This window comes from Cervus canadensis, chromosome 12 (genome assembly GCF_019320065.1).
Source record: "Cervus canadensis isolate Bull #8, Minnesota chromosome 12, ASM1932006v1, whole genome shotgun sequence".
In the NCBI taxonomy this organism is placed as follows: Eukaryota; Metazoa; Chordata; class Mammalia; order Artiodactyla; family Cervidae; genus Cervus; species Cervus canadensis.
Window position 1 is genome coordinate 14,043,570 of NC_057397.1, and position 9,940 is coordinate 14,053,509.

Below are 9,940 nucleotides of genomic sequence, written 5' to 3' on the forward strand. Positions count from 1 at the left end.
AGTTACTTACTGTCTTTGTACTATCTTTACCTTGTAAGATATGGTAAGTAGTGAATGAGGTGAGGTACCTGGCATATCATAAATGTTAAGGACATGATGTTTTCCTATTTGCTCATAATTCTGCCAGGTATAGGCTCTGATCATGGAAATGTTTAATCATTTCTTGGATTGATTGTTTCTTAGTTTCTAAAATAAAGATATTAAGAACATTTAGTTCATGGGTTTGTTATGAGGATCTGAGATAATGGATGTAATGCGCTTGGTGGTGGTTTAGTTGCTAAGTCATGTCCAACTCTTGTGACCCTCTGGACTGTAGCCCACCAGGCTCCTCTGTCCATGAGATTTCCCAGGCAAGAATACTGGAGTGGGTTGCCATTTCCTTCTTAGCATTGCTGATACCTAGTAATCACTCAACGTTAGCTGTTGTTACCTTCATAAAGTGGCTTGAAACCACCATGGGTCTTTGGATTATATTTGAAGGATTATCTCAGAGACATGCGTGTCCCCTTGAGCCAGTAAAATAGTGCAGTCCTTTTGGTTTTGTTTACCCCATGAACATGAAGGGGCAAAACTGGGAGTGTACATAGTAAGCTGAGTATGTAGGCTAATAAAGTAGCATATCATTATCAGTTCAGTTCAGTTGCTCATCATGTCTTAACTCTTTGCGACCCCATGGACTGCAGCACGCCAGGCTTCCCTGTCCATCACCAACTCCCAGAGCCTATTCAAACTCATGTCCATCGAGTTGGTGATGTCATCCAACTATCTCATCCTCTGTCGTCTCCTTCTCTTTCCTTCAGTCTTTCCCAGCATCAGGGTCTTTTCAGACAAGTCAGTTCTCCACATCATGTGGCCAAAGTATTGGAGTTTCAGCTTCAGCATCAGTCCTTTCAATGAATATTCAGGACTGATTTCCTTTAGGATGGACTTGGATCCCCTTGCAGTCCAAGGGACTCTCGAGAGTCTTTTCCAACACCATAGTTCAAAAACATCAATTCTTTGGTGCTCGGCTTTCTTTATAGTCCAACTCTCACATCCATACATGACTATTGGAAAAGCCATAGCTTTGACTAGACGGACCTTTGTTGGCAAAGTAATATCTCTGCTTTTTAATATGCTGTCTAGGTTGGTCATAACTTTTCTTCCAAGGAGCAAGTGTCTTTTAATTTCATGGCTGCAGCCACCATCTGCAGTAATTTCAGAGCCCAAGAAAATAAAGTCTGTTACTGTTTCCACTGTTTCCCCATCCATTTGCCATGAAGTGATGGGACCAGATGCCGTGATCTTAGTTTTCTGAATGTTGAGTTTTAAGCCAACTTTTCACTCTCCTCTTTCACCTTCATCAAGAGGCTCTTCAGTTCTTCTTTGCTTTCTGCCATAAGGGTGGTGTCATCTGCATATCTGATGTTATTGATATTTCTCCTGGCAATCTTGATTCCAGCTTGTGCTTCATCCAGCCCAGCATTTCTCATGATGTACTCTGCATATAAGTTAAACAAGCAGGGTGACAATATACAGCCTTGACGTACTCCTTTCTCTATTTGGAACCAGTCTGTTGTTCCATGTCCAGTTCTAACTGTTGCTTCTTAACCTGCATACAGATTTCTCAGGAGGTAGGTCAGGTGGTCTGGTAGTCCCATCTCGAAGAATTTTCCACAGTTTGTTGTGATCCACACAGTCAAAGGCTTTGGCGTAGTCAATAAAGCAGTAGTAGATGTTTTTCTAGAATTCTCTTGCTTTCTCAATGATCCAGCGGATGTTGGCAATTTGATCTCTGGTTCCTCTGCCTTTTCTCAATCCAGCTTGAACATCTGGAAGTTCAGGGTTCATGTACTGTTGAAGCCTGGCTTGGAGAATTTTGAGGATTACTTTGCTAGTGTGTGAGATGAGTGCAATTGTGTGGTAGTTTGAGCATTCTTTGGCATTGCCTTTCTTTGGAATTGGAATGAAAACTGACCTTTTCCAATCCTGTGGCCACTGCTGAGTTTTCCAGATTTGCTGGCATATTAAGTGCAGCACTTTCACAGCATCATCTTTTAGGATTTGAAGTAGCTCAACTGGACTTCCATCACCTCCACTAGCTTTGTTCATAGTGATGCTTCTTAAGGCCCACTTGACTTCACATTCCAGGATGTCTGGCTCTAGGTGAGTGATCACACCATTGTGGTTATCTGGGTCATGAAGATCTTTTTTGTATATTTCTTTTGTGTATTCTTGCCACCTCTTCTTAATATCTTCTGCTTCTGCTAGGTCCATACCATTTCTGTCCTTTATTGAGCCCATCTTTGCATGAAATGTTCTCTTGATATCTCTAATTTTCTTGAAGAGATCACCAGTCTTTCCCATCCTGTTGTTTTCCTCCATTTCTCTGCATTGATCACTGAGAAAGGCTTTGTTATCTCTCCTTGCTATTCTTTGGAACTCTGCATTCAAATGGATATATCTTTCCTTTTCTCCTTTGGCTTTTTCATCTTTTTTTTTCCTCAGCTATTTGTAAGGCCTCCTCAGACAACCATTTTACCTTTTTGCACTTCTTTTTCTGGAGGATGATCTTGACCACTGCCTCCTGTACAATGTCATGAACCTCTGTCCATAGTTCTTCAGGCACTCTATCAGATTTACGCTTGAATCTATTTTTCACTTCCACTATATAATTGTAAGGGATTTGACTTAGGTCATACCTGAATGGTCTTGTGGTTTTCCCTACTTTATTCAATTTAAATCTGAATTTGGCCATAAGGGAGTTCATGATCTGAGCCAGTCAACTCCCAGTCTTGTTTGTGCTGACTCTATAGAGCTTCTCCATCTTTGGCTGCAAAAGAATATCAATATGATTTTGTTATTGACCATCTGGTGATGTCCATGCGTAGAGTCTTCTCTTGTGTTGTTGGAAGAGGGTGTTTGGTATGACTAATGTGTTCTCTTGGCAAAACTCTGTTAGCCTTTGACCTGCTTTGTTTTGTACTCCAAGGCCAAATTTGCCTGTTACTCCAGGTATCTCTTGACTTCCTACTTTTGCATTCTGGTCACCTGTAATGAAAAGGACATCTTTTTTTGGTGTTAGTTCTAGAAGGTCTTGTAGGTCTTCATGGAACCATTCAACTTCAGCTTCTTCAGCATTACTGGTCAGGGCATAGACTTGGATTACTGTGATATTGAATGGTTTGCCTTTGAAATGAACAGATCATTCTGTCATTTTTGATATTGCATCCAACTATTGCATTTTGGACTCTTTTGCTGACTGTCACGGCTACTCCATTTCCTCTAAGGGATTCTTGCCCACAGTAGTAGATATAATGATCATCTGAGTTAAATTCACCCATTCCAGGCCAGTTTCGTTCACTAATTCCTAAAATGTCACTGATTCCTAAAACTCTTGCCATCTCCTGTTTGACCGCTTCCTATTTGCCTTGATTCATGGACCTAACATTCCAGGTTCCTATGCGGTTTTGCTCTTTATGGTGTCAGACTTTACTTTCATCACCAGTCACATCCACAACTGGGTGTTTTTGCTTTGGCTTCGTCCCTTCATTCTTTCTGGAGTTATATCTCAACTGATCTCCAGTAGCATTCTGGACACCTGCCGACCTGAGGAATTCATCTTTCTGTGTCCTATCTTTTTGCCTTTCCATACTGTTCACGGGGTTCTCAAGGCAAGAATACTGAAGTAGTTTGCCATTCCCTTCTCCAGTGGACCACGTTTTGTCAGAACTCTGTTGACTAAAAAAGATGTACAACTTGAGAGTTGTGAGTCAAGTTTTATTTGGGGGCAAAGTGAGGACTGCAGCCCAGGAGGCAGCATCTCAGATAGCTCTGAGAGACTGCTCCAAAGTGGCAGTGGGGGAGAGTCAATATATCAGGTTTTGGTGAAGAAGGAGTTCAATACTATGAAGCACTCAATTTACAAAAGGTTTTTTGTTAGTCATGAGGGTCTGATGTCACCATGAAGGGATTTTGATGCTTCTCTAAATATGAAGAGATGTAAGGATTGAGATCATAAAATCTGTTCCTAAAAACATCCAACTATTTAAACACCTGTCCCACCAGGTTCCCTGGTGCATAGAGTGCCTCACTCCACCCTGAGCTCCCTCGGGGATTGTTGAAGGTCACCAGCTATAGCAACATGGTGTTCAATCTATGTAGAGGCAGATGGCAAATGCCTTTGTTGTTCAGTCATTAGCAATCTTCTTGGTAACTGCCAATTTGTAGTTGACATCTCCATCATGACCCATCCGTCTTAGGTGGCCCTACATGGCATGGCTCATAGTTTCATTGATTTGGACATGGCTGTGGTCCTTTTGATCAGACTGGGGGCACTGAGTGCAGCAGTGCGTGCATGGGGCCTTTTGAAGGAGGTCGCCATTATCTTCATTACCTCCACCATAGTTTGACCTCAGGTCAAACAACAGGGAGGGAACACATCCCTACCCATCAACAGAAAATTGGATTAAAGATTTACTGAGCATGGCCCTGCCCATCATAACAAGACCCAGTTTCCCCCACAGTTAGTCTCTCCCATCAGGAAGCTTCCATAAGCTTCTTCCCTGATAGCTCAGTTGGTAAAGAATCTGCCTGCAATGCAGGAGACCCCAGTTCAATTCCTAGGTCGAGAAGATCCCCTGGAGAAGGAATAGGCTACCCACTCCAGTATTCTTGGGCTTCCCCTGTGGTTCAGCTGGTAAAGAATTGGCCTGCAATGCGGGAGCCCTGGGTTGGGAAGATCCCCTGGAGAAGGGAAGGGCTACCCACTCCAGTGTTCTGGCCTGGAGAATGGACTGTATAGTCCATGGGGCCACAAAGAGTCAGACATGACTGAGTGACTTTCACTTTACATAAACTTCTTATCCTTCTCCATCATTATTATAATATGGCAGATACTTGGGCAACTGCTGCCTTTTCTGTTTAAAAACTATCCTTCCTTTCACTCCCCTATCTCTTTCACTTCATCTTTGTTCTCTTTTCCCTCTCTCTGGCCCTAATCTCTCCTGCCTTGTCCATCCGTATTCTAACTCAAACTTAGGCTTTTTCCTGCCCTTTATTTTATTCTCCTTCCTTTTTCCTCCTTCCCTTCCCAGTGAAGTAGGAATCAAGTCAAGGCTAAGGGTGGTTGAAATGTTTTATTATAAAGATAACAGATGGAAACAAAATCTTGGTAATCATGACATTGTGGACATGTAGTCACTTACAAACAGAGGTAGCTTATGGGTTCCAAGACAGCTAAGTTGCTGATCTAATATTGCTTGACTAGTAAAATCAGTAGATATTCTAGAATTTGACACAGTGAAGGATTAAGTGGAAGCCTTGGGTGCAAAGTGATCATGATTAATTTTGACCCATGCTAAGTCATACAAATATATGGTTAAAGAAAATATTAGCTGATGAGACTGACAAACACTGATAAAAAAATTTCCCATTAAAAAATAGCTTACCTTCTGCTCATTAAACTAATTGTAAAATATACAAGGAACTAAAGAATCTGCCTGCAGTGCAGGAAACTGGGGTTCGTCTCCTGGGTTGGGAAGATTCTCTGGAGAAGGAAATGGCAGCCCACTCCAGTATTCTTGCCTGGAGAATCCCATCGACAGAGGAGCCTGGCAGGCTACAGTCCATGGAGCTGCAAGAGTTGGACACGACTTAGTGACTAAACCACCACCATGAAGTAGGAATATGCAGTGTAGGGAATATAGTCAATAACATTGTAGTAACTTTGTATGGTGAGCAATGATAACTAGACTTATGGTGATTATTCCATTGTAGGTTGTACACCTGAAACTAATATGTTAATTATAATTCAATAATTAAAAAAAAGAACGATCTGAATTTTCCCTTGTGCAGCCCTAGGCACAATTCCAGTACTTGTTACTAGAAGCTGTTCTAAGAACTAAGGAAGGGCCCAAAGCCTGGAAGTAAGTCCTAAGAGGAAGAATGGTTGAGGAAAGGGCTGGCTCGGTTAGTTCCCTATTTTCCCCTGATTCAGAAAATGAAGTGCATTCCAGATCCAGTATGCTAAGGTCAATTCAGTTTCGGCACATTGATGAGGATCCCTTTGTTTCTAAAATTGATATTGAGGAAAAAGCAGAATGGAGGCTTATGAAGATATCCAGTCAGACTGTTCAGAAGAATAGACTCCTCATCTTTACCATCCTCCTGTCATCAACCAATCAGTGAAACACTTGTATTGTCCGCTGCAGGCACTAGTGTTTTACTAAGAGAAGACAAGAAAAAAAAAAGAGTGAGAAAAGGAGAAAAGAAATTTAAGGTGTGGTTATTGCCACTTACAGTTAGAGGTCATACCTGGTTATTTCTGCTAACCATTCTTTCTTCCTTTCTTATATTTATTTGGCTGTGTTAAGTATAAGTTGTGGCATGAGGGATCTTCATAGTGTCATGGATGATCTTTCCTTGTGTCACCTGGGCTGAGTTACCCCATAGCATGTGGGATCTTAGTCTCTGGACCAGAAATCAAACCCAGGTCCCCCGCACTGTGTGGTGGATTCTTAACCACTGGATCACCAGGGAAATCCCATTCTTACTTTCAAACTTCAGCTTAAAAGTAACTTCTGTCAGACCTTCCTTGACCCCTAGGTTAGTTTATATCTTCTTACCCCCCAGAGCAACATGTACTTCCCTTTTTTTGGACACACAGGACATCTTTAAGCCACCCTGAGGTGGCTCAGCGTTAACAAATCCACCAGCGAGGCAGGAGATGCAGGAGAGGCAGGTTCAGTCCCCTTGAGTCAGGAAGATCCCCTTGAGGAGGAAATGGCAATCCATTCCAATGTTCCTGCCGCAATAATCCCATGGATAGAGGAGCCTGGTGGGCTACAGTCCATGGGGTTGCAAAAGAGTCAGACATGACTGATGCACACACGCCTGACATCTTTTATTACCTGTTTGCTGCTGTCATTGCCATTAAATCCTATGCTGTGCTCACCACTTTACTCACACCAAGCATAGTGCCTGACACAACTTAGCCACTTGATACATATTTACTACATGGAATTGGCTTGACCTATACTCTAATTATGGCCGTATGAGCTGTATTCAAGGAGAGAAAGAAGATGAAGACAAAATCCCAAATTAATATAATTGGCTCCATCATTTGCAACTAGAATTTGCAAAAGATTACCTAAGTGCTGAGGGAATGTAGAACAGTTGAGTGGCCAAAGTCTTTTTGGACAAGGTGCATGGTGAGCAAGAAAGTTTTGATCTTATGTGTTTCTAATGTGTTACAAACCAAAACATTAGTGAAAAGGGAGTTGTTCAGTTTGGTACAAAAAAAAAAAGATGAAGTAGGAAAGGTTGTATTCAATACATTGAAAAATGTGTATTATATACCGTGTGCAGAGAATACAACTGTGAATAAGACATGGTCCTTGCCTTAAGAGCTAAATCTCTTGAAAAGGTGTAAGTCAATAATTGCAATACAAATTAGTGACTGTTGTGACAAAGAGGTAATTATGAAAACTTGAAGATAAAGAGATATTAATTAATTTGGGTCTTAAACAGTAGATAATTGAAGAGAGGAGGAAAAGGCTTTTTCCTGCAATAGGAATAGCATTTGAAAAGGCAAAAGTGTAATAAGCCTGTCAGGCCAGATGGTGCCAACAGAGATTCCAGAGGTGATTAAGCAATGAAATGAAAAGGCCAAGTGTGCTTTTTGTTTGTTTTAAAGGTTAACTAGATCTTTAAAGGAGAAAAAAAATGCATTTTGGTCAAACATCTCTAGATTCTTGAGTCAGATTTCCTGGCCTTGGTTTCAGGCTCTGTTTCCTATTAGCTGTGTGACCACTTTTTTGTACCTCAGTTTGCTTATTTGTAAAATAGGGTTAAAAATAACACCTGCCTGATAGTGTGGTTATGAGGACAAAATTAGCTACTATATGAAAAAAAAATTGTAGAATGCTGCCCATAAAAGTGTCTCTTCTTGTGATTACGAAAGTATTATTACTTTCTGCCAGTCAGGGGGTGATTTTGTCATATTTCATTGCCTTCGCCTCATGCTTGAGTGACAAATTTTTGTTTCTGAGTAAGTGCAGCCAAGCCAAGGACTTCCCTGGCAGCTCAGTGGTAGAGAACCTGCAGGTGAATGTAGACGTGGCTTCGATCCCTGGGTCAGGAAGATCTAGAGAAGGAAATGGCAACCCACTCCAGTATCTTGCCTGGGAAATAGGCAAGAGCCTGGCGGGCTGCAGTCCATGGGATTGCAAAAGAGTTGGACACGGCTTGGTGACTAAACAAGCAGCAGCAGCCAGGCCAAGATTCAAACATACCTAAGTGATGGTTGTGTAACATTTAAGTTTGGAAAGCACAGGTATTCAGAATGTGCCCTATGCGAGGATCACAAATGCTCTTTTTGCCATCAGGTTGGAAGTGGATTTTGGACTGTACACATATGGATAAGGTGACTTTCAAAAGATTAATTTAAAAATTACCTACTTAAAAATTTTACCTACTTAATAAGAGAAAAATACTCATGATAATTTCTAATCAAGTAGCAATAATTCTGGTGATAACTGTATTTGCTTCTATAAGAGTCAGCTGACCAAGCCTTCTGTCATTTTAGCAGTATAGGAACTCACAGTTACCAATAAGCAGTTAAGTGAAGAATTATCTTCAGGAAAGCAATTTCCCACATGTTAAACTGATTTTCTTGAGTTCTTTCTAATTCGATGTGTCTTTCAAGCAGCTGAATTTGTTGATAGCAGGGAGGAATGTCAAGGAAAGTCTTGGTTTTATAATGGAAGAAAGGTAAAGTATATTTACCTTGTATATTTACTCTGATCATTCAGAGTATTGGGGAAACAAGATTTGGAGACCAGGAGTTTAGCTTTTGGTTTCATCATTTATAAACTGTGATTTGGCCAAGCCACTTAACCTCTTTAAGTTTCATATTTGTTATTTTTACAATCCAGGTAGTTTTGAGTGTTAAATGATGCCTGTGAAAGTGTTTTGACACATAATTATTTCATTAACAGATTAAACACATTTGGGTTGAAAAATGATGACAAGTAGTGTACTTGTCTAAACTCAGCAAACTGCCAGGAACTTTAAATTTCATGAAGACATTGCCCTAGCCCTTCAGAGATTTGACTGACTTTTGACTTGTTCAAGGTCCCTAGCCTGGTTAGTGGCAGCCAGAGTCTCGGTCTTGATTGCTAATCACCTAGTCTTTCCTACTACACCACTGTCATTCTTCATTCAGCTTTATGGAAGATAAATGCAAAAACATTGGGCTAGTTGCTGTGGGTGATTCTGATTTATCAGATGCAGATCCTCCTCTCAAAGAGCAGAGAAACTAGTAGGGTAATAGCCATAAATGTATACTCAGAAGCTGGGATGGTAAGTATGAATAAACTATTATGTGACTTGGTGAGGATCAGTGGTCCCTTGGTAGAAGAGGTGACAATTCAATTCTGCTCCAAAAGGCAGAAAGGATTTGTACGTAAGTCTTAGGGCTTAAAATAGGCAGTCCAGGGTTACAGTAAGGTGAACAAAGGCACTGGTCTTAGCCCTCAATAAATTCTAGGAAGTTTAAGGTTTTGTTTTTTGTTTTTTTGGGGGTAACAAGATCCATCTCTCACCTGTGAATCTTGCAGACTTCTATTGTTCCCTCTAGAATGCCTGTCAAGGACAAAATTCATGTAACTTGCCAGAAGGCCTTGCTTGATTCACTCCAGGCAGAGTGAAGGACTGCCTGCCGTTTCCATGGTTCCCTCCCCGCCCACCCACTTTTTCAGGGCACTTATGACACATCTCTATTTATTTCACTTTGCCCCGCACCCTTCACCCTGTTTCTGATCTTGACTATAAAAGGGCAGCGTGCATAAGTGTATCTTCAAGCTGGGTACAGTGACAAAGTGCACAGTTGCCTGACAATTTGGGTAAAGGAAGGGAACACCTGGCATATCCTCTCCTTTCTTCCTCTGCCAGACGCCTG